The sequence below is a fragment of the Kogia breviceps genome, chromosome 17 (genome assembly GCF_026419965.1).
Source record: "Kogia breviceps isolate mKogBre1 chromosome 17, mKogBre1 haplotype 1, whole genome shotgun sequence".
Lineage (NCBI taxonomy): Eukaryota > Metazoa > Chordata > Mammalia > Artiodactyla > Physeteridae > Kogia > Kogia breviceps.
Genome location: NC_081326.1, coordinates 52,106,575 through 52,129,704, shown reverse-complemented (window position 1 = coordinate 52,129,704; position 23,130 = coordinate 52,106,575). Strand labels below are relative to the sequence as shown.

General features: G+C 36.7%; 1 long non-coding RNA gene across 1 annotated transcript in view; it reads right to left on the bottom strand.

The window, feature by feature from the left end:
* Positions 1 to 3,117, bottom strand: part of LOC136792875 (uncharacterized) — a 77,979-nt gene extending 74,862 nt beyond the window's left edge. Inside the window, exon 1 of the long non-coding RNA XR_010837429.1 lies at positions 3,028 to 3,117. This is a non-coding gene — a long non-coding RNA (uncharacterized lncRNA). The remainder of the gene's footprint in view (positions 1 to 3,027) is intronic.
* Between the last annotated feature and the right edge of the window lie 20,013 nt (positions 3,118 to 23,130).

Genomic DNA, 23,130 nt, shown 5'->3' with positions numbered 1-23,130 from the left:
GGCCCCAAACTGTACCACAGTTTTTCACTACAACATACAGTTAATACAAAATAAAGTCATTTCACCGAGTAATACCCTTTGTGAAATAGTAAGAAATATTAATTTTATTAAATCCCAACTCTAGAGCACATGCGATTTTAACATTCTGTATGACAAAATAGAAAGTACGTATTAAGCAATTTGGTATCCTTTCCTAGATACCAAAGGAAAACTCTTGAGCAATTGAATTGTAAGCTTCTGGATTAGCTGCTTTGTTCATGGAACACAATTTTTACTTGAAAAAACAACTAACACGTAGACCGTGGTGATTTGGATTTGAGTATTTGTCAGACATTTTGTTGAAAACAAATGTAGTGAACCTGTTTCTTCAATGAAGACAACTGACAGCATGTTTTGCCAATGATAAAATTTGAGCTTTGAAGAGAAAATTAGAATCTTGGAAAACTTGTATCTGCCACCATGCACTTGACAGCTTCCCAATACTTTTCTGATAAGAACAGCAGTGATATTGATAACCATAATTTTTAAATATTATATATCAAAATATGTCAACATTTGAAAGATCTACATAACTAGTAAGCTAGTATTTTCCAAATGACCTATAAGAGATGATACAAAATGATTCAAAGTTAAGGATTCTTTTAAAGTTCAAGATAGACCAAGGAATTTTAATGTAATACAGTACAAGAATTTATTTGATATGGTTTTAGATGTCACATTGTAACTAACCTTCAAGAAACTATCACCAGTCAAGTTCTGGTGTAATATCAAAGAAGAATATTTACAGTTATCTTTAAAAGCTATGAAAATACTCAACTCTTCTCCAGCGAAATATCTATGTGTGGCCAGGTTTTCTTCATATACCTGAACTCAAACAACATATTGCAGCAGAATAAATGCAAAAGCAGATACGAGAATTCATCTGCCTTACATTAATCTGTATGTTAAAGAGATTTGTATAAAACAATTTGATTCATCTCACTAAATTTCTTTTGAAAATGTAGTTATTTTCACAAAAATCATGTATTTTATTAACATTAAATGAATCTATTATTGTTGTGGTTAGATAATTGATAAATGTTTTCAACTTTCTCAATGTTATATCTAATATAATAAACATCAATAGCTGTAGTCTACAAATTCTTTGGGGTCCTCAAAGATTTTTAAGTATGAAGGAATCCTAAGACCAATGATTTTGAGCACTACTAAATTGAAGCTCTAAAATGTGCTCTATAAAAGGAGTCTTTAACTTCTGTGGTTATATGACATCATTCTCATGGATTTTTTCCTACTTCTCTGGAGCTCCTTATCAGTCTCCTGTTCAGGTATTTCTCTTTATTTGCTCTTTCCTTTCATGCTAGGGGACCCTATGTTTCTTTCATTGGTTCAATTGTGTCTCGCTCCATATTCCCCTGGATGTTTTCCAGGCTCTTTGAATGTGTTCATCACTCCCAAATCTACGTCACCAGGCCAGAATCCAGTATTCTAATGTTCTTGTCCTATATCTAAATGTCTACTGGATATTTCCATTTTGGGTCCCACAAATGTACCAGATTCCACAGCTCTAGCAATGAGCTCATCAAATCTTTAGTTCAGAACTCTGATGGTTTCCCTTTCCATGAGTGGTATCACTATTCATCCAATCATTTAACAAATAGTTAGGATCAGGGGGAGGTCACCCTAGACTGTAGCCTATCCCATAATCACCCTATTCAGTCACCATACCCATGTCCTACAGATATTACCACCTGAATATCTCTTTAATTAGTCTTTTTCTTTCCTCTTCTGTCATAATCTTGGTTAAGACTTCCATCATTTCTTATTGAACTATTGTAATAATCTCTTAACAAGTTTGCTATCTCCAGCAACAGTCTCTTAAAATTCATTCTCTAAAATGCAGCCAAAGTGATGTCTCCGTTTCTTTCCTGATTAAAATATATCCCCATAGACTTCAAGATAAAATTAAAAGTCTTTGAATATCAGGCCTTCATGATCTGGGCCATATCAAACTCAGTACCTTCATCTCTCACCACTGCTCAAAATAAAGAACTAGAATTTCAATGACTTGCTCTCGGACAATTGATTCCACATCTCATCTCCAGGCAACATCAAAGAATAGTCAAGTTGAAAGGATCTTTAGAGATAAGGTAACCATGTACTTTATTATTCAAACCAGGACACGTTTGAAAGTGAAAAGGGTGCTATTAATAATTACATTGGGATAACAGGTGTAAACCAGGACTGTCTCAGGCAAAAGAGCCTGTGTGACCACCCTGTCTAGAGATCAACTAGTCCATGAGAGAACCTGGGTCACTCAAGTGAAAGTGCTGGTCATAACAATGGTTAGACTAGAATCAGCCTTTTCTATCTCCCAGTCCTTTGCCTTTTCTTCCATGTTATGCTGTTTTTCTAATAATTCTCTTCAGAAAAAAAGCAAGTAGCTTAACTGTTTTTATAGTAAGATGTTTGTCACTTTTCATATAATTATAGTAAACATACGTGGTAGCTTCATTGCAGTCAAAAGTATCACTATTAAGGGGAGTTCTGCAATGTGTAAGAGGGATCAAAAAGATCAATGTAATATGCATAAGAAGATTCCATTTCAATAGGAAGGTAATGGTAAAAGATGGCTGGGATCCCAAATCTCCAAGTCCTTGATTAGGGAACTTTATAACCACTGCCACTCTGGCTGGTTTCCCGAAATGTGCGTTTAGCATGTGAAGGAGAAAGAGAGAGAGAGATTCCCATACTACTCCCTGCCTGGGTGAACTAGACTGAGTCGTATCAGAAACCCAGAGGCTCATTTACCGCTGCCCTTCACTAACCACCTACTCTAGAAGCGGATCCACACATAGCTTCTTCTTGCCTTCTCTCATCTGAACCCAGGCATTCAACTCATGCGTGAATTCCAAAGCCTAAGCCACTAACTCCAGTTTGAAAATTATTTCAAACCCCTCATTTCACAGCCAATGGATGAGATGATGGTCCACAATAGACAATGGGAAGTTGAGTCAAGAGAGAACTTACCGCTCTCCAGTTCTATCAGCATCTCACATTCACCTTCATTGAAGCTCTGCCCTTTACTTCATTGTTTCCATTGTGCCATATCAAAGTTTCCTCCCTTCAGAGAAGAAATGGAAATGGGGAAAACCTTGAGTATCCTTAAATGTTATGATATGAGAATAACGTGTTTATCAATTAATGCAACAAAGTATTATGCTCCATAAAATTTCCTGCCTTTAAGATGAGACTGGCTTTACATAACTGTCATACAGATTATATTGAAATAACTGAAATCCAAGTAGAAAATCACTCATAGTCCCAAGCAAACGAACAAAGATAAAATTTTGTCCACATCATCTACTTCCTATCCTTGTTGCATATTCAACTTTTACATGTTTATAGTATCATAGATACAATTGTATGCTCTATATTTTATATTAACGTTATATAGTACATACATTTTCTATTTTGTTGCATATTGACAACAGAGTTTTACAAATAGGACAAAAACGGTTTATTCCTCATCATTAAGGGGGGTGGGGGGAGGTGTCTTCTGTGCTATCCTCTCCAACCATAGCAAAGCACTTCAGTCAGAAGACAGATAAAAATAGTATGAGTCAAAGAGAAATACTTAACATCAAAAGAAGATACTTGGTTGACACAAGATTAAAATTTTCCAAATGCTCTATATTGAGATATATCTAAGCAAAATTCCCAAAATTCTGTCAAAGCATGAATACTTTCCCATTAAAAAATTATCAATAGGGCTTCCCTGGTGGCACAGTGGCTGAGAGTCCGCCTGCCGACGCAGGAGACGCGGGTTCATGTCCCGGTCCGGGAAGATCCCACATGCCGCGGAGCGGCTGGGCCCGTGAGCCATGGCCGCTGAGCCTGCGAGTCCGGAGCCTGTGCTCCGCAACAGGAGAGGCCACAACAGTGAGAGGCCCGCGTATCGCAAAAAAAAAAAAAAAAAAAAAAAAAAAATTATCAATACCCTTAACAGTACCTTTTATTATACTTCCATGATGACCTACATTTCAGGGAGCATTGTTCAACCGTGAGTCCCTGTGGGGCCACTGCAGTCAACAAGCTTTTTTTGATTTTTATTTTATATTGGCGTCTAGTTGATTTACAATGTTGTGATGGTTTCAGGTGCACAGCAAAGTGATTCAGTTATACATATACATATATCTATTCTTTTTCAGATTCTTTTCCCATATAGGTTACTACAGAATATTGATTAGTGTTTTCCAGTAAAAGTTATAGACTCCTAAGCATCTGGGGTATCAAACCTAGTTGAAATTTTTCCTCTTCATGAAATATCAAGCAGGATAAAACCATTCCAATTCACTATAACATAGTAGCACACAGAGAATCTCAGACAGAGACCAAGTAGAAGGTTGCAATGTCACATAAACACTTCCATTTCCAGATAGCTAATGACTGAGATATGATCGTAATTGAAAAATATCAGAACCACATTGGATAGCATTTTAACTTCTTGTATATATATTTTAAGATAATTGTATTGTGAATGGTACATTGTTCTCTTTCCATAGAGTTTGAAGATTCTGACTTAATCATTTTGTTGTTACCAAGAAGTCCCCTTCAGATGGTTTCAGAATTAGATATTTGGCTCAATTTAGCCTTAAATGCATGCTGTCAAGATTCTTACACTCCTCACAAAAGTGCTATTTTAACAATACTTTCTTCTGTGCATGCTGAATATTTTGCATTTATCTATGCCCTATTTGACCATTCTATTAAAATTCACTAAGCATCCTTTCACTTCTCTACCAATTTTCAACCCTTCTCTTCAATACCTCACTTTCACTTAGGACCTTGTTTTCGAGACCCCTTCCTTCATGTTGGGCCCTACAGCTTCAGAGTCAACAGACTTAAGTAGGGTCCTCTGTCCATAGACTATCATTGCCATGCTCTAGAACTTTAAATATATTGCTACAGATGGGCTTTGCCTTCTAAAACATCTACAATGGCAACCATTCCATCTAAATAACAAACTGATGTTAACAGAGAAAGCCTAGAAAATTTCACTTTCTTTCCAGAAAGAACAAATGCATTCTCAGGTGACTTGCCTTCATCAATGGGCACCTGTAACTTTAACAATAGAAAGTGGAGGCCAGGCCCAGTCAAAGAGAGAATAAGATGCAGTAGAACTTTGGAGAGCCAACACTTCCCTGTCATCTCCATAATTCAGTACTTCTAGGCAGTTTATTTCTTCAATTAAATGTATATATTGAGTTCCTTCTATGTGCCAGGCACAGTTTTGGGCACTGGAGCTATAGGAATTATGACATTTCCCCTTCCTCAGGAGTTTATGACCTAAGAAAGAAAATAGTATCTACATAACAAGACCACTGCTGCTTAAGGAATCCCTTTGGGCATATCAGAGATCTTAAAACATTAAAACTAGAAGAAATTACAAAAATCATCTAGTCCAACCCCTCCATTTTATTGATGGGGAAACTGAAATTCAGGGAAGATAGTTGAATTAACTACCTGCCAAAACCCAAACAAGACTTCATGGGTTCCAACTCCTAGTCTGGGCCATTTTCCTCTGGATTACACCGTTCCTCTCAGATCAGGAACTTCTCAGGGACTTAAAAAGAAATCCATCCTTCTTTCCATAAATTTTTGGGGCTTTCTTCCATTACAGGGACTATGACTTGATGCTCAATGGAGCTCTGAAGTGAGAAAATAAGGCTGGAAATAATTTTGCTGAGGATCCAGGCACTGAGCAATGGCATCCTGCCAAGAACCATAGTCCTGTTGAATTGTCTTCTGTCACCTTTCATTATTTGTTGACTCCACAGAGGAGTTGGCAGCACATTGCACATAGGCTCTAATTATATACAGCTAATGGTTTGCCACCAAGCTACACAGACTGTATGTGATACAAAGGCAATAATAATAATAATACAAGATAAAGTAAGGAAAAAGAAATGCTCTAAAACAGAGGTATTCATAGAAGACTGCTTTTAAAAAGCTAAATGGAGCCACCTAGTGACAGAATTCTGTTAATGGATTTATTGTATTTGTAATAAACAGGAAAAAAATTCACAGACTGAAATATATTATAAATGACTATGTCAGGACCAGAGACTAGTTTTGTATATATAGAAGACCTCAATTGTAAAGGAGATATCATGAATCTATCAAGGTTTTCCTTTTTAAATTATTTTTATTTTGCATTTATTGTCATCAGAAGGCTTAAATGTGCCTTCTAAAAAGGCTCAAAAATTTTCCAATTTAAAACTCTTCAACAAAGTGAACAAGTTAGAAATAATTGGATTCCACTTTTAAATTCTTATATTTCATCCAACTGAATTAGGCTCAAAAAGTCAATTTCTTTAAATTGGAAAATATCTGTTAAAGTTTTCAAACGGAATGGGACAGGCTTTTTTTCCCTATGAACTTGAAAGAGTCTTTTATCAATGAGGCACATTTTAACAACAAAGCAGTAATTCTAAGGAAGCCAAGGATGCAGAAAATTGGCACTCCAGGTAAAACCCTTTGTATCTCCAAATAGAATAAAAATAACAATTGTATGTACTTACTTTAAAGGGATTTATACAGACATACATCTAATTAGAACATTTCAGAAATGCTGTGATTGTTAGGACAAATCTTGAGTCAGGATCGCATCAGCTTTTGTTAAACACTCAAATTGCCTTCTCTCATCTGAGAATTGATTTATTATTAATTAATCCTGAAATCTTCCAGAATGATGGATGTTTGATAATAATGACAGATAAATACCAAAGATTGATACTTTATATGAATAACAACTTATACTATGCATAACTAGATTCTTTATTATTTAAAATTTTTTGAAACATTTCTTAAAATTGTTAATGAAATTACAGAGGGAATGTGAAAGATGATTCAAGATGGTTCATTTTAGTTTTGTATATTCTTTCATTGACCAAAGTTAAATTTGAAAATTGCTTTTGTTTCATTTTTGTTGTTGTTGAAAAACTTAATTGAAAATATTAAATGGCTGTAGCCCTTATTGATTGAGCCTCTGCCCAGTGAGAGAAAGGGCAGTGAGAAAGGACAAACGCAGAATCTCTTGAGCCTTGTCTATGACGTATGATAACATACATAAGGTACATGCTGATTTCTGATGAATGAGATTTGATTGTATACATATTGAATATAAGACATTAGCACACTCTAAATGAAAATATCCTTGTTTCTAAGGATTGCTATTACATTCACCTACAAGTCAATCAAATAATAATTACAGCAAAGTAAAGATCAATAAAGCTGAAATCCTAGACATAACATTTTTTAAGTATTAACAATAAGACATACAATCAGATAACCCAATTTTTTAATAGTGTGGGTGATGCTAGCAGAAAAGTGTCTAAAGTTTATACAGCTCTGACGCATAATTTCAGACAATATGACAATGGGAAATGTGATATGATTATAAGGAAATCAAGGTGGGGGAAAGATATCAACCTGACATGGGATATATAGGTTTGGTTAAATATCTGTGGAATGTTGAAAACCAAATCAGTGATGCAAATAGCAGCAGGGTCCTCAGGTAGTCAGTATAGCTACAGATCCAAAAATGCCCACCTGTGTGCATTGGGCAGACAAAAAACTGCTCTCTGTGGCTAACACTATTTCATTAATGTTATCATCGAATACAAAGCATAATAAGATAAGGATAGCTAGCATTATTGAATGTCTGCTGTGTGTTGGCACTAGACTAGGAATTTCACGTATACCATTTCAGTTAACCTTTACAAAACTCTCAAGCTGTTATTAATTGTTCTGTTTTGCAGGGGAATAAAACTAAGACACTAAGAGGGATTCTGAATCCTTTGTTTGCCTCCAAAGCCATTTTCTTTCCTCTGTATTTATTGAACTACACAGGAAATACATATATGCATAATACATCAGTGTTATATAGCTAAGATGTCATTCTAATTCTGTTTACCTGAAAAAAGTAATCACTCTTTTTAAGATCAAATTAAAATTCTTCACAGGAGGTAAACGAAAGATGTTCATTCCTTTTTTTTTTTTTTTTTAAGAATGAGCGCCTTCTCTCACCATATTTTCTAAATGTGTGCAATTAATACACAGAAATGTATGGAACTGAGGTAAATTAATCTCAAAGCCAAATGCATTGACCAATAAGTGCTAGTGATGTAATATACAGCATGATTAATATAATTAATGCTGTTGAACATTGTATATGAAAGTTGAGAGTAAATCCTAAGAGTTCTCATCACAAGGAAAATTTTTTTTCTATTTCTTTAATTTTGTATCTATTTGAGATGATGGTGTTCATTAAACATATTGTGGTAAGCATTTCATGATATATGTAAGTCAAATCATTATGCTGTACCCCTTAAACTTATACAGTGCTATATGTCAACTGTATCTCAATAATACTGGAAGGAAAAAAATATAGGGTAGATTAACTAGGGTAGATTAATCTCAAAGCCGAATGCATTGACAATCAAACATTAGAGACCATAAGGATCATCTCCAAGGCTTGTGAAAATGCAGATTCTTGGGTTCCACTTTCAGAGGTCTTGGCTCATTGATTCTGATCTAGGACCTAGGAACCTGCATTTGGACTCACTTTCTTCCTCCAGCTACGCCAGGAGATTCTGATGCACATGGTCCACAGACAATATGGGAACAACTGTGATATATTATTCCTTTGAATTTTTGCTCGATTTCTTGGAATTTCATGTCACACCCTCAAAGAAACTTTTTAAATTTTATTCTATGTTGTAATTATCTCTTTTTCATTGTTAGATCTTATCAGAATTTTTACCTGATCATCATTGCAAGAAGGAAGGTCATCTTTGTGGGGTTGATTCCTAAAAGATCATTAAAATATTATATGTATTTTGTTAAGAAAGGCTACCTTATATTGTTTAGAATTTCTAGAGTAAAATATCTATGCTAGCAAAAAATATTTATCATCTATTGTGATTGCCCTAAGGATCTTTGCTTTATTGTAACATATTTACAATTTTAGATATGTGAATAATCGCTTGTACTATGTGAGCCCAGTTATTGTGCAAATAAGCAAGGAGAGTCCCAGATACGTTCATCCTGATCCAAGACTGAACAGCAAGTGACAGCAGGACCAGACCTCCCAATGCCCAAGCCCGTGTTGTTGCCAGGACACTTGTGTCACTTACCATGTGAGCATTCACCCACAAATCTGAACCTTACCTAAATACCTCCTAGGATTCTTCACTCTGTCATTCAGAACATGATAAAAAATTAAAACATTGGATTCTTTGGCTTTCACTTCCAGTCCCAAGTGCTCAAAGCAGAAAAAGGGATTAAAGCAAGTGACCAGACGCTCAACCAACGTCCAGAAAATGGAGGTATTTAAGTCTTTGTTGTGGACCATAATGGAAGAGAAGATTTGGGTTAAAAGATGTATCCCAGGAACGTCTTGCTGCAGAGAGGAGCCCAGAAAGGAAAATCTCACTCTGCATGAGTCTAAGGCTGTGTAAGCAATCACTTCCCCCTTGACTCTTAGCCACTGAGTTGCATGTGGTTCCCTCCAGCAAGAATGTACGGGTGCTGTTAAAGCAAAATAGTCTTGCTCATAGACCTCCCCTTCTGGGGAGCTCTTGAAAGCCCAGCTCCCTCACCAAAGTAATCTCTTCTACTTAGTATGATCAGAAACATTCTAAAATATGAGTTTCACTTCATTCTGGTTTTTTCCATCTTTGAAGAATTATGAGAATGAATTCTATTAGCATACACAGAGAATACACACAAGTAAGCCTTGAAAGTTGTTTATACATATCTCCTCGACTAATTCAATGAGTCATAATACAGTTCTACTGTGTTACAAACATAATGTCAGTAATCATACTGCTACCTTCTAACAGGCCATAGGAACCAGTTTTGTTTTTTTTTTTTTTTTACCAGACTCTAGGAAGCATCATACTTTTAACTCATCGCACTTCCAACTTGGCCACAATGAATAATAAATTCTATTCTCTAGCCCTTTATTTTTTTACACTGTCACATGTAGCCGTGCACTTAGAGCCCCAATACCTTCCAAACTCCCCGAGACTCTAGATTTCTCCCTTGTTCTCCGTCCCTGCAACCCCATTTCTAACTGGATCATTGTGAGTTCTGACCATCCTGTTTTCCTTGGTCAAATTGCCTGATTAACCCTTCCTTGCTTCTCTGGGCCATTTCCTCCTTTCCTGTCGCCACCAGCATCTTTGGGGCTGATGGCCTTCCTCCTTTTTCTTCTGGTAGACTAACTTTAGAGCATTGTCTAGCATAATAGAGACTTTCTTTTATATTTTAGTTGGAAGATAACTTTTACGAACACAATGTATTTCCCATTCTTCGGGAGACTCACAATAATTGGATTTTATATAAGGCTGTATCACTGCATAAACTGTACAAATTAGGCATTATCTTTACTCAGAAAAAGCAAAGCTAGCAAGAGTTTCTTTTATGTGTTCATAGTTCAGTAAAGAAACAAAATTATAAAATTAATATTCATTTGTTTTGTCAGTCAAAACTATTTTTCCAGTTTTACTGAGATATAGTTGACATATAGTATCATATAAGTTTAAAGTGTACAGCACAAAGATTTGATATGTGTATATATTGCAAAATGATTACTACACTAAAGTTAGTTAATATGCATGTCGAAATTACTTATTAATATATATCTTAGGTTATATAACACAATAAAATATAACTGAACAAAACTACCAAATTCAGTCCAGCATTCATGTTTGTCTATATTCTACCACATAAGCTACTTGGAAATGTGTGAATATTTATATACAATACTGACAAAATATTCAAATGACAAACTAAACTTTTCACTTTTATTTAAATGTTTGGCATCTGTGATATGATCTTTGTCTCAGCCCTTCACTTTCATTCCATGGCTACTTTTGTGCAACGTAAAATCTTATGTGTCCAAAAAAGGTAAATTAGAATGTCCAGAGATGGAAGTGTGGATGATTTAGTGATTTACTGGAGCACCAGAAAAACCTGAGTTCAAACTGCACCTCATTTTTTTCTAACAGTTTGAAATTGAGAAACACCCTAAAACTCTCCAAGCCCCAGGTTCTTCTGTAAAATAGTGATATACATATAAATATTAAATGATGGTAGAATTAAGTGCCTAATATCACAGCTATCACATACTAGGTACTCAGTAAATGACAGCTAGTGTTTTCCGTCCTGAAGTTATGTTCAATTTGTATACAATATCCCACAATGAAGCACAAGATTGTCACAGATCAGGTTCATCTTAAGCTAAGCCACATTTAGCAAGCTAGAAGCCTTAACCTACATGAGTCAAACTTCCCTTTTAAAAGCCTAATAGCCTGTGCAGTCTCCTTCAACTCATGAACTTTTATTTATTAAAGTTCCACTCGTAAGGTAATAGGCATAGGAGTGCCTATAAACACAGAGACATCTCTTTAACAGATACCAAATTGCTGATAGAAAAGGGGATTTAATTTCCCCTTGAAGCCAATAACTCCATCTCCCACATTTACTTTGAAACAAAATGGATTCGATTTCTTAATAGCATTTTGTGATGATAATACTTAGCAATTTTTAAAATGACTAAAATGCACCTTTCCCTGCCCTAAATACATAGGCTAAAATTTTTATACATTTTTATTGCAGAATTTAAGACTTTAGCTCATATCAGCTGCATGGGTGGTACTCTAATAGCAGTTTATCTTTTTTTCACTTGGATTAACTGATACAATACTTATACATAGTAATATCAAGTATTTCATTCTGTGCCAATAGTTTCTTCAAAGGCTGTAAGCAGCAAGGTTTTAAAACGTAATTTTTTTCAATGTAATATTCTACTGTTATACTCTAATTTATTGAAAGTACATGCTGACCTTTAAAATTTTTAGTATTTAAGCAAAATTGAATGGGAAAGGGTAAACTTTTATATCTGGCATGTAGCTAATATGTGAGATTCCAAAAGTTTTAATAGTGAGGAAAGAGTTGCAAAAATGTACTCTCCACTGGTTTATTCCACCAATGGACATCTGGTTTGAAAGAGAGCAATTAGATTTGGAGGTTAAGAAAAACAGCAAAGCTAACATTTGCCTACTTGGGTAAAATGTTTTCAAGTAAAATATTAAATGTCACAGACTAGTCACTCAAAAATACAATATTTTACTGATTGATTGATTTTCTCTTTTGAATCTCAAGTACCAAAATGTTGATTTAATATATATATTAGGTCATGTAACATTTTCCTGGTGGGTCTATGTAAGATCCCACTTCTGTTTTACTTTCTCTTTCATTCCCACCCTTCACTCACACCCCCTTCCTCACCACTATAAGGGGTTGGGTAGATCACTCCTTGTAAAGCATATAATGCTATATTGTATGTGGATGTGGTTTTCATTTACATAAAACATATGCTATCAGTACTTATGATATATTGCAAATATGTTTGTTTTGAGCAGAGGATTGACAGTATCACTCTGGCTGCTGTGAGGCTTTGAGGATGAAGGATAGACTTGAGGCCACCAACAGTGGAATCAGTGAAGCTATTGCTGGAGAAGGATACATACTATAGTGAGTCAGATAAGAGATGATGGTGGCTTCACCAAGGTTGGCCCTAATAGAGTAGATAAGTCTCAACATCAATTTCAGTGGAAAAGCCAGCAGATAACAGATCTACAGATAGATTTGATGTAGAGAATCAAAGATGACCGAACATTTTGGGTCTGGGCTAAATAATGGAAAAGACTTCTTCACTTTGAGGGGAGGAGAAAGAAATTACAGCCTGTTTTAGATATGTTAAGTTTTAAATATTTAATAGCCAGGTGGAACTAACACATAAACATTTAGATCATTTAGATATATACCTTGAGTTTGATAGAGACAAAAGGGCAGCAATGTGGCTCTTATTTTAAGCCATGGGCTTGAATAAAATCACCTCAGAGAGAGAAAATAGGAGATCCGAGTACAGAGCACCAGAGCATTCTAAACAGTTTGGAGGCCAGGAAGAGTAATATTAGTGAAGGATACTGAGAAGCAGCGGATTGTGTTAGAAGCCCAAATCATGAATAACAAAAGATTGATTTTTGTTTAGGGTTCTTCAAATACTAATTAATAAGCTTTCCACTAGAGACTTTAGTTAACTTGTACACATCTACAATACATTGATTATACCAAATTATTTTAAATGATCATGCAGAAAATACAAACAGTATTGTGAACCCTTCAACCACCCAGACCTAACTAATGCTGGACCTCTTGATAATCAGTGCTTATCCACTCCTCTTTCTTTATTCTATGTCTGCAGTGGGCTCCCAGCATACTAAACTAGGTTGAATTTTGCAGGAATAAGCCCAAGAAGTGCCCTGGATCTAGTGCTCAGCAAATGTAAGGTGTTCACAGAGATATGCTGTACTCCATACTACCACAAACTGCACACCTTAGAGCAAACTGTCTGCCATTCACTTGTTTGTAATCCCTACTGAAGTCAATGGCAATAGTGGTTTAAATTGACAAGAATGGAATCTTATTAGAAAATAAGAGATGCCACAGAAAGAATACTGCAGAAGCCTCTTATCTTACAACTGACACAGTTTCAATTCATTCATTTTAATTTATAAGCAAATGAAAGTTTAAAAATTGATTTTCATTTATTAATATTTATTCAGTTTAAGAACATCCTAAGAATTTTTTTTTTTGTGGTACGCGGGCCTCTCACTGCTGTGGCCTCTCCCGTTGCGGAGCACAGGCTCCGGACGCGCAGGCTCAGCGACCATGGCTCACGGGCCTAGCTGCTCTGCGGCATGCGGGATCTTCCCGGACCGGGGCACGAACCCAAGTCCCCTGCACTGGCAGGCGGACCCTCAACCACTGCGCCACCAGGGAAGCCCTAAGAATATTTTATTCTGAATTATATTTAATTTATTTTTTGATATCTGGAAAATAAATTCAGTCCAGAATTCAGGAGTTATTTGTTGCAAATTGTTTGTAGAGTTAAAATTTCTCCAAAATATATCATATACAAATTTATCCTAGCATAAGTAATTTCTAGTATCCAGTCTGAATAATTTCTAAAACACTTTTAGAATTTAATATTTTTAAAAGTGTTAACACTGAAATTCATGTACCTTGCTTAATATGATGTCTTTAGTGTTTTCCACACATTTTTGTTCTACCCAGTGATTATACTAGATGTCAAGGTTTTTTTCTTCTTTCTGCTGAAACTATTCCTTTCTATCCCATAATCCTTTGGCATGGTTTCCAATGAATAAGAACCATAAATACTTATTGTGTTAGTAGTTCATGATGTTCGCCAAAATCTTTCAGGTCTTTCCTTTCCAGGCCCATAGAAGGATTGTACTTTGTGGTCCCTTTGAGGAAGGATGAGGTCATGAGACTAGTTCTAGCCAATGAGTTGTAGGCAAAAGTGACATGTGTCCCTCTCAGATCAGAGCATATAATTATGTATGTGAAATCATCTAGAGCTACCTTTATTTCTGCCAGGGTGACTGGAAATATTCAAGGTGAAGGCTACGCTGTCTGCCAGGGTCTCTGAATGACCACTATGAGCAGAGCTCACTTGCTGACCTATGAGAGACATATAGCTTGAGAAAGAAAATAATCATCCTAGTTTCAGCTAATCATAATTGGTCTGTTTATTGTTGCAGCATAATCTAGCCTATCCTGTTTCAGACATGATGCAGTGCACCTACTGCACTTTTAATTCTTTCCTAGGACCTCCACCACAAATCTTAATCTAGTAAAACTTCACATGGTAAAAACCTCATAATCACTTCTTTTCCCATCTCCCTTGTAATTAAGACCAGGACCAGGTCCATGCAGTCCTCCATTATATTATTTTTCTGAATGTAATCTTTTCCTAGCATTGCCTCTTAGACTAAAGTCACTTCCTAAGGAGTCAATACAGTCAATCCTATTTTAATTACCCTGGTAGCAGCCGTTTAAAAAAATATGTATAAAAAATTTAAGTTGATCTCACAAATAATTCTCTTCTAATGCTTCCATACTTAAATTGATTATCTATATGATTTTTTAAAATCCTTCCTTGCATCTTTTTTTTTTTTTTTTTTTTTTGCGGTACGTGGGCCTCTCACTGTTGTGGCCTCTCCCGTTGCGGAGCACAGGCCCCGGACGCGCAGGCTCAGCGGCCATGGCTCACGGGCCCAGCTGCTCCGCGGCATGTGGGATCTTCCCGGATCAGAGATCAAACCCATGCCCCCTGCATTGGCAGGCAGATTCTTAATCTCTGTGCCACCAGGTAAGTTCCAACACTAACTTTCAAAGTAACATGAGTATTATTTAATAAATTATTCCTTTAGTAAATTTTTATAGGTTCAGTACTTAAATACTTCAAAGGACTAATTTACAAAAATGTGCCATTGTGGAAATTAAAAAAAAATTTTTTTTCTTCCAAAACTGCTTAAGCCCCTAAAAGAGAGTAGCTAGGACAGGGAGTAGATAAATTTCTTCTTGTTCCTTAATTTTTATTTTATTTTCACTACTCAGAATAATAAACCCTTTTCCCCAAACTACATCCCCCATCTGTGTTCACTGACATCCAAGATCACAATTGATCACCTAAATACACATATGTGCATGTACATGCCTATACGCACATGTATACATATACATTCATCTATGAAATGATGTACTGTCTCAAGTATCATATTAGTATAAATTAAATCAAAGGATCATGCAGTATTAAGGACACACATCTAGGGACTTCCCTAGTGGTCCAGTGGTAAAGAATCCTTCTTACAATGTAGGGGACACGGGTTCGATCCCTGGTCAGGGAATTAAGATCCCACATGCCACGGTTCAACTAAGCCCGTGTGCCACAACTACTGAGCTTGTGCACCTCAACTAGGGCCCGCCTGCCACAACTACAGAGCCCACGTGCCCTGGAGACTGCGCACCACAACTAGAGAAGAGAAAACCCGCGCGGCACAACTAGAGAGAAGCCCGCGCACCACAAGGAAGAGCCCTCACACCACAACAAAAGACCCCGCATGCTTCAATGAAGACCCCACGTGCCACAACTAAGACCTCATGTAGCCAAAAATATTAAATAAATTAATAATAAATAAATCTTTCTTAAAAAAAAAAGACACACATCTATTTTCTCCTTCCCAAATCCCTACAAAAAGGAAGTTGTTTTAAATGACAAATCCACAAGGTAGGAGAGGACAAGAGAGGGGACGACGCAGCAATGAATTTTTTGGAAATTGAAAAGCAGGCGCATTTGAGAAAGTAAAATCTTAAAACTACAATGAGGAAATCCAAGAAGCAGCTCGATTTATACTGCAGAATCACCAAAGAGCTCTGGAATTGGCAGCCAATTTTTCTGGAAGTTGGGGTGAAAAGGAATGATTAATAAGGAGGGTTAATTGAAAGTCTGCTTAAAAAACACTCAAATCTCCAGATTCCTTCCCTCATAGTAGCAAAAACTAACGTTTTACCCTTTGCAATAGTATAATAGAGAGTTCCTGTGTATTAGGGAACACATGGGGTCTTTCAGGACAGGGTTGCTGTTCTTAATCTTATCTTAATCTTAATTAATCCTTATTTCAGAACACATGCAAGGTACCGGGACTCTGACCCACTTGCTTCTTGTATATCCCAGAATGCTGACATTTAGGCCTTTGCCCTCTAAGAGGGAAATAGGAAGCTTCTGCTTTGAGGAATATGCACATTGTGGCTAAGCAGCCCTGCCAGGGAGCATCCTGCAGTGAAGCTCACAGTTGACAAACCCAACCGTATTCTCAGCGTGACCTTTAAGTTCCTCAGCATTACGTATGAGCAGCCACCAAAGATTATCAGACACATAAGGGAAACCTCTACTAAAAGATGGAGGCAAAATCAAAAGGCAGAAAAAGAGCAATTTAAATGAAACAGGGACTGTGCAGAGATAATATGTATACATTAAAGAGAGAAGAAAATATTATAGTAATAAAATTAGAACAGGATGCTATCAAAATGGAACAATGTGATCATTTTTAAAAAGTGCTCTTAAAATTAAAAAATATAATAGACATTTTAAAAATCTTAATAATGTGAGTTACAAGGTAAAATTTAGGATGTCTCCTATGAAGAAAAATTTTAAAGGGGAGATGGAAAATGAGAGAGAAAAAGATAAAACTAAGTTAGAGGACCAGTCCAAAGAGTTCAATAACAACAACAACAATAAAATAGTTCCAAAATAAAAGAACAGAGGAACACCAGAGAAAGAAAATGATTACTAAAGCAATTAAGAGATTTTCCAGCAAATAAAGACTAAGTTTCCACGCTGAAAGGACCTAACAAGAGTACACATGATGGATGGAAATAAGACAACCTTGGTTATATTATCTTGAATTTTCAAAACACTAGAGACAAAGAATAATTTCCCTTAGATTCCAGAGAAAGGGGAGAAAATTTCACATACTCTTTTTTAGATCAGGGACTAAGTTGGCTTTATATTTCATAGCAAAAACACTAGAATTGTAAACAAGGATTATTTCAAATTTAGAATTCTATATCTAACCAAGCTAGTATAGGTAAGATTTATTATTCAAGGTACAATGCAAAAACCAGAATCCACCCCCGTTAGTTTTAAGCCATATTGCAGGGTGCTAAATGACTGAGGAAACAGACTCTAGGGTGGGCATTCAGGAGTGAGTTTGAGAGCTTTGCTGCCAATCCAGGGCACCAAAGAGACTGCTGATTCCTCTGGTACCCAAAAGCCATCACACTGAGGAGCTTCCATGATCAAAAGACACCTGTCCACAGGGATGCTTGCCAGCAAAGCTTGGCACCTTCCTCACTTACATGTTCAAAACGTGTGTGAATATCTCACTGGCACAAACTGCAGCGCTTCTGGGACCCTCCTATATGAGGAAATCTGGGCAATGTAGTTTGTAGCTTTCCAGACTGAAGCCACACCAAAAAAAGTTTAAAATCAATGCTGAATGACAATTCACTATATCCACCACACAAAGCCTCAAAAATACATTTCCCAGGCACTTGAAGAGTATAATTCATCAAAATATGAGTTAAGCAAGAGAGAGGAAACATATGATACAGGAAACAGGAGCTCCAACATGGGCAAGAAGAAGAAACCAAACCAGGTTGAGCAAGTCCAAAGGCCCTGGGAAAGTCTTTTTCAGGAAGATAGAATAAGTAAAATACTTAATGTGTCCACAGCCTTGATTTTTAATAGGCAACAAATTTAAGGCTGAATTTGTGACAAATACATAGAAAAGCAAGAAAATGATAAAACATGACTACTCCTGGGGAATAAAGGTGAGCAGAAAAGGAAAGTTATCCAGGGTTAATTGTCTCAGCATATATTATCTGTCTCGGCATATGTGATATGTCCTCGGAAAGGAGAGAGAGTTAACTCCTCTTCTTCTCTAATGCTAAAACAGAAACAAAATCAGGGAGTTGCAGTAAATATGTTATTTAAGGCATGGAAGTAAATATTAAAAATCAACTAAAATTAGGTATGTGTAATTGCTTTAAGGAAAAAAAATAGGGAAAAAGCAGCAGGCAATTTCTGTTTTCTGTATCTAATCTTATACAATTATACAACTATTTAAGCTATGTACATTTATTTATCTGGTAAAAATTAAAACCAGCATTGAGAGGAAGGTAGGGATTGAGAAATAGATTACAACTCTTTATATTACTTCAGTCTTAAGATAAATCTGTTCTACAAAGTCATTCAAACATTTCCCAAACTATTCTCACAATCAGTTCCTCTTCCAACCTTAGTTAGATCTGAAATAGCAAGGGCTCAAAGACTGGAAACAAGATGACAGATGATTCAGCAGCAGCTTTAAAAATGTTCACATGCTACCAGCTTTTGAGAATTCATTAACCATTCACTAGATGGGGCTAACACACTGCAGAGAGTGACAACTAACTAAAATATTCCATTTTGTAAGTAATACACCTTTGAATTAAATTCTGTAGATTTGTTAGATGGAAATTTGAGGTTAGACAACATATTACATAAATTCTGTTATTTTGTAAACACAGAAAATTTTTGCATGTAATTTAAAAAGCAAAGTATTATTATAGAATCTTAGGTTAAAAAAAACATAAAACTTTGGTGATGATCTAGTTGAACTTTGTGATTGTGTGTGTAGGAAAACTATGGTCCTGAGAAGAAGCACTTGCCTGCCATAGAGCTTGGTACAGCGGCCGAAGTAAAGACCCAGATCTCCTGCAAGTCCACCAGCCCGAGGCACATAGGCAATCAGTTTACATACAAATACATATTGTCATTGGGCTAGACACTGGGTTTGAGAAAGTTATAAAGGTGAATGAAATATAATTTCTGTCTTAAAAGGAGCAAACAATTTAATGAGAAAGGTAAATGTCCAAGGAAGTTAGCAAAGCTTAGGGCGGGAGGAGTGCTGATAGAAGAGAGGCTGCTATGTTTAGTGTGTAAGCTTCCAAATTAGGAATTAGTCATGGTTTCCTAGGAAATTCAGTCTTGGGAAGCATAGGCTGATTCCACTGGGATATAAAGCAGGAGAGTTGAATAGATGAAAGGGCTGCCTTTAAAATACTTTTATATTGAGAGACCCTATTTCAGCACTGAAATACATAAACTTCACAATGTTTAATAGCTAACAACATTTGATTAAAACAAGACCTACTTTACCTTTACCAAGATATCTTTACCACCTAAGTAGGCAAACACTTTTTAAAGATTGATAATGCTCGATATTGATGAGCTTGCAGAGAAACCCCTTAATTCATATTCATTTACTATTGATGGGAATCTAAACTGGTCTAAACTTTGTCACTATAAAATTGTAAAATATGCATGCCATTGACTTATTATTTCAGTTTCCAAAACTCATCTTAAATACTGAGTTACATAAATGTGCAAAGTTATATTTACAGATATTTATTGTAGCATTATTTATAATAAAAAAATATTTGAACCTAAATGCCTAACAATGGTGAATTGGATAATTAAATATTATATTAATTTCTCGCTGAGTTGCTTGTCCATCATTTTATTTCCTAGGACCCATTCTTTACTCATCTACCTGGAAATAGCATATGAATTCTAGCAGCCACTTCACACAATGAGGGTATCCTCCTTCATCTAAGTTGATTGGACCAGGGGTGCCCCCACTTGGCTCAAACTGGAGCTTTCCTTTGGAATTTAGAATCAAAACTGAGAGTAAAAAGTCAAAGTCTGTGCATGTGCAATTATAATGTGCATATTTGAGTTCTACTATTGTAAGTACTTTCTGCCCTGTGGGCTATATAGTCAAAGTAAGCCATTCTGCTGGGAAATGGGGTAGGGAGAGGATTATGAAGAAGATGCCTGGATAAAAGCCATGAGTGTGGAGTACGATATTACTCAAGACCTTGCATCCAGCTTGCTCTTAGGACCACAGCACTGTTCCCCTGTTCTTGATTATGTGAAACAGTGTTGTTTTGTTATAATATGTTGATACTTTTGCATCAGTTGGCTCAAAATGTTATTTTTCTGAGTAAGATGAGCCCTATTTTAAAATGTGTATCTCCCTGCAGTGCAGTGCTATGCATCTATCAGATTATACTATAAACACACATACATTGAAATGGAAATATGTCCAAAATATGTGAGAAAAGCAAATATCAAAACAGGGGGTAAAGCATGGGCCCATTTATGTGAAAACAAAACAGTACATGTGTATGTGTGTGTGCACACGTGTGATTGTTTATCTACAGAGCAAAGTTTAGAAGGAATCATACCAACCTCCTAACGATGGCTAACCCTCTGGAGTTGAAAAATGGCAAAAACTGTGAGCCAAACAGAAATCCCTGGGGAAAATAATCTGAAAATGCCTAGGAAAACATCTAATGTGATACAGCAAATATAAATAATCAGAGCTTTCCAAAGATCTAAGTTTTATTAAAAACATGCACCTACAATATAGAATGACTGTGGCTTATTTATTCCATCAACAATGCTCATCCTCTTCAGTTACCACTTCAAGTGAGCCGATTGCTTATATCACTTTTAGTACCTCCTACCTGTGGGCAGTGCCTTAGAGCCCAGAGAGTGGATTATTACCAATGACTAGAGAAATGTAAACACCACAAGCCAAATTCCAACATGTAATTATTCAGTTATGCTTCAAGGAATCCTTCCGACATATTTGGCAAGTCAAATATATTAATGAGCACTAGATTTGATGATGCAATTGCCCAGCTGTATAGGAGGCATCAGCCCTTCATAAGAATGTAATTATTGATGAAATCTCCAAAGTCAAGTTGGCAACTGGTCATGCTGATCTGATCTGAAAGCTCCCAAATATACAAGGATCTAAATGCCACATCAGTCACATTCACTAGAAGAACTCCAGTGGGTCCATTAGAGACAACTGCTACCCTGAAACCACTTGAAATATGCAAAGTCCAATCTCCCCTTAACACGCATAGCCCACCCTATGAAGGATCAATTTCTCCACTCCATCACTGAGCTCACTCTGACTACATGCTGACCTACTCTCCTTCAAAGAAGGTCATTTGAGATGCCACACTGGTGAACACATAGATCCAAGATCTTTTTCACGGAAAGGGGGGCAAAGAATTTAATTTAGAGATAAATATCTATCTGGAGATATATTTTGTTCATAGAAAGCGTGGCAAGGGATTGAATATTTTCATCAGATCTGATGAAGCTGTGCTTACATTACACATTATCATGTTGCCTGGAAACAAATCTGAAAATATTCAGCATGTACTTCTCTTGGATGTCATATCTCCATCCCTTCGTATTGAATTTACTGTGAGAATTCTGACTATCTTATTCTTTCCACCAAACTCCTGTCTTTCTAAGAGGATTATGAGGTATATTATCATAGAAAATATCTTTTTTTATTAATGGAAGTTTCCTTCCCTCATGTTTCTTTGTTGCCCCAACATTCTCCTAACATTCAGTCAGCAATGCTAATTTTCTATTCATACCACCTTCAAAGACACTCAGTTCTTAACCTGTGTAATTCTGTCTTCCAGTCAAGCCCATGACATACTAAAGAAAATGTTTCCCTTGGATACTTGACCTCTTGTAGGAGGGTGAAATATATTGTTTCAGGAGAAAGTACTAAGATGCAGAATCTGGATGAATCATCACCACTGTGGGTTCAGGAACTCTAGTAACCAAATATTCTGGGTTACTCATATGCCTTTGTTTTTTTTTTGTGGCACGCGGGCCTCTCACTGTTGTGGCCTCTCCCGTTGCGGAGCACAGTCTCCGGACGCGCAGGCACAGCGGCCATGGCTCACGGGCCCAGCCGCTCCGCGGCATGTGGGATCCTCCGGGACCGGGGCACGAACCCGTGTCCCCTGCATCGGCAGGCGGACTCTCAACCACCGCGCCACCAGGGAAGCCCTAGAACATGTTTTAAACCCAGATTCACTGATTCCAAGTATGTATTATTTCCATAATCTCATAAGATTATTCATTGTTGTTATCTTAGTGGTATTTACTATATATAGTATAGTGGGAAGAAAATGTAGAAACGGATGAGGTTTTTTTTAGCATTACCCTTTTTCTGACCCCCCAAAAGTGTTCCAAATAGTTAAAAGAATGAAAATGTTTCATGAGCTGAAACCGTTGGAAAATGCTGCTCATGAAGAGAAATGTCTATTGTGCTAAGAACATGGTAAAATGACTTAATGACCTTATATAAGATTTAAATCATGTGGTGCAAGGATGGAACCCAATGACAGCTTATTTTGTGTGCTCTACATGCAGGGCGCATGTTTACTGCATACCTTGATTAAATTAGAAGCATATGAGGGCTTCCCTGGTGGCGCAGTGGTTGGGAGTCCGCCTGCCGATGCAGGGGACACGGGTTCGTGCCCCGGTCCGGGAAGATCCCACATGCCGCGGAGCGGCTGGGCCCGTGAGCCATGGCCGCTGAGCCTGCGCGTCCGGAGCCTGTGCTCCGCAACGGGAGAGGCCACAAGTGAGAGGCCCGCGTACCGCAAAAAAAATTAATTAATTAATTAATTATTTATTTAAAGGGGCTACTTAAACATTCTAGGTCTCAGATTCCTCACTGATAAAGTGGCAGTGAATGATAG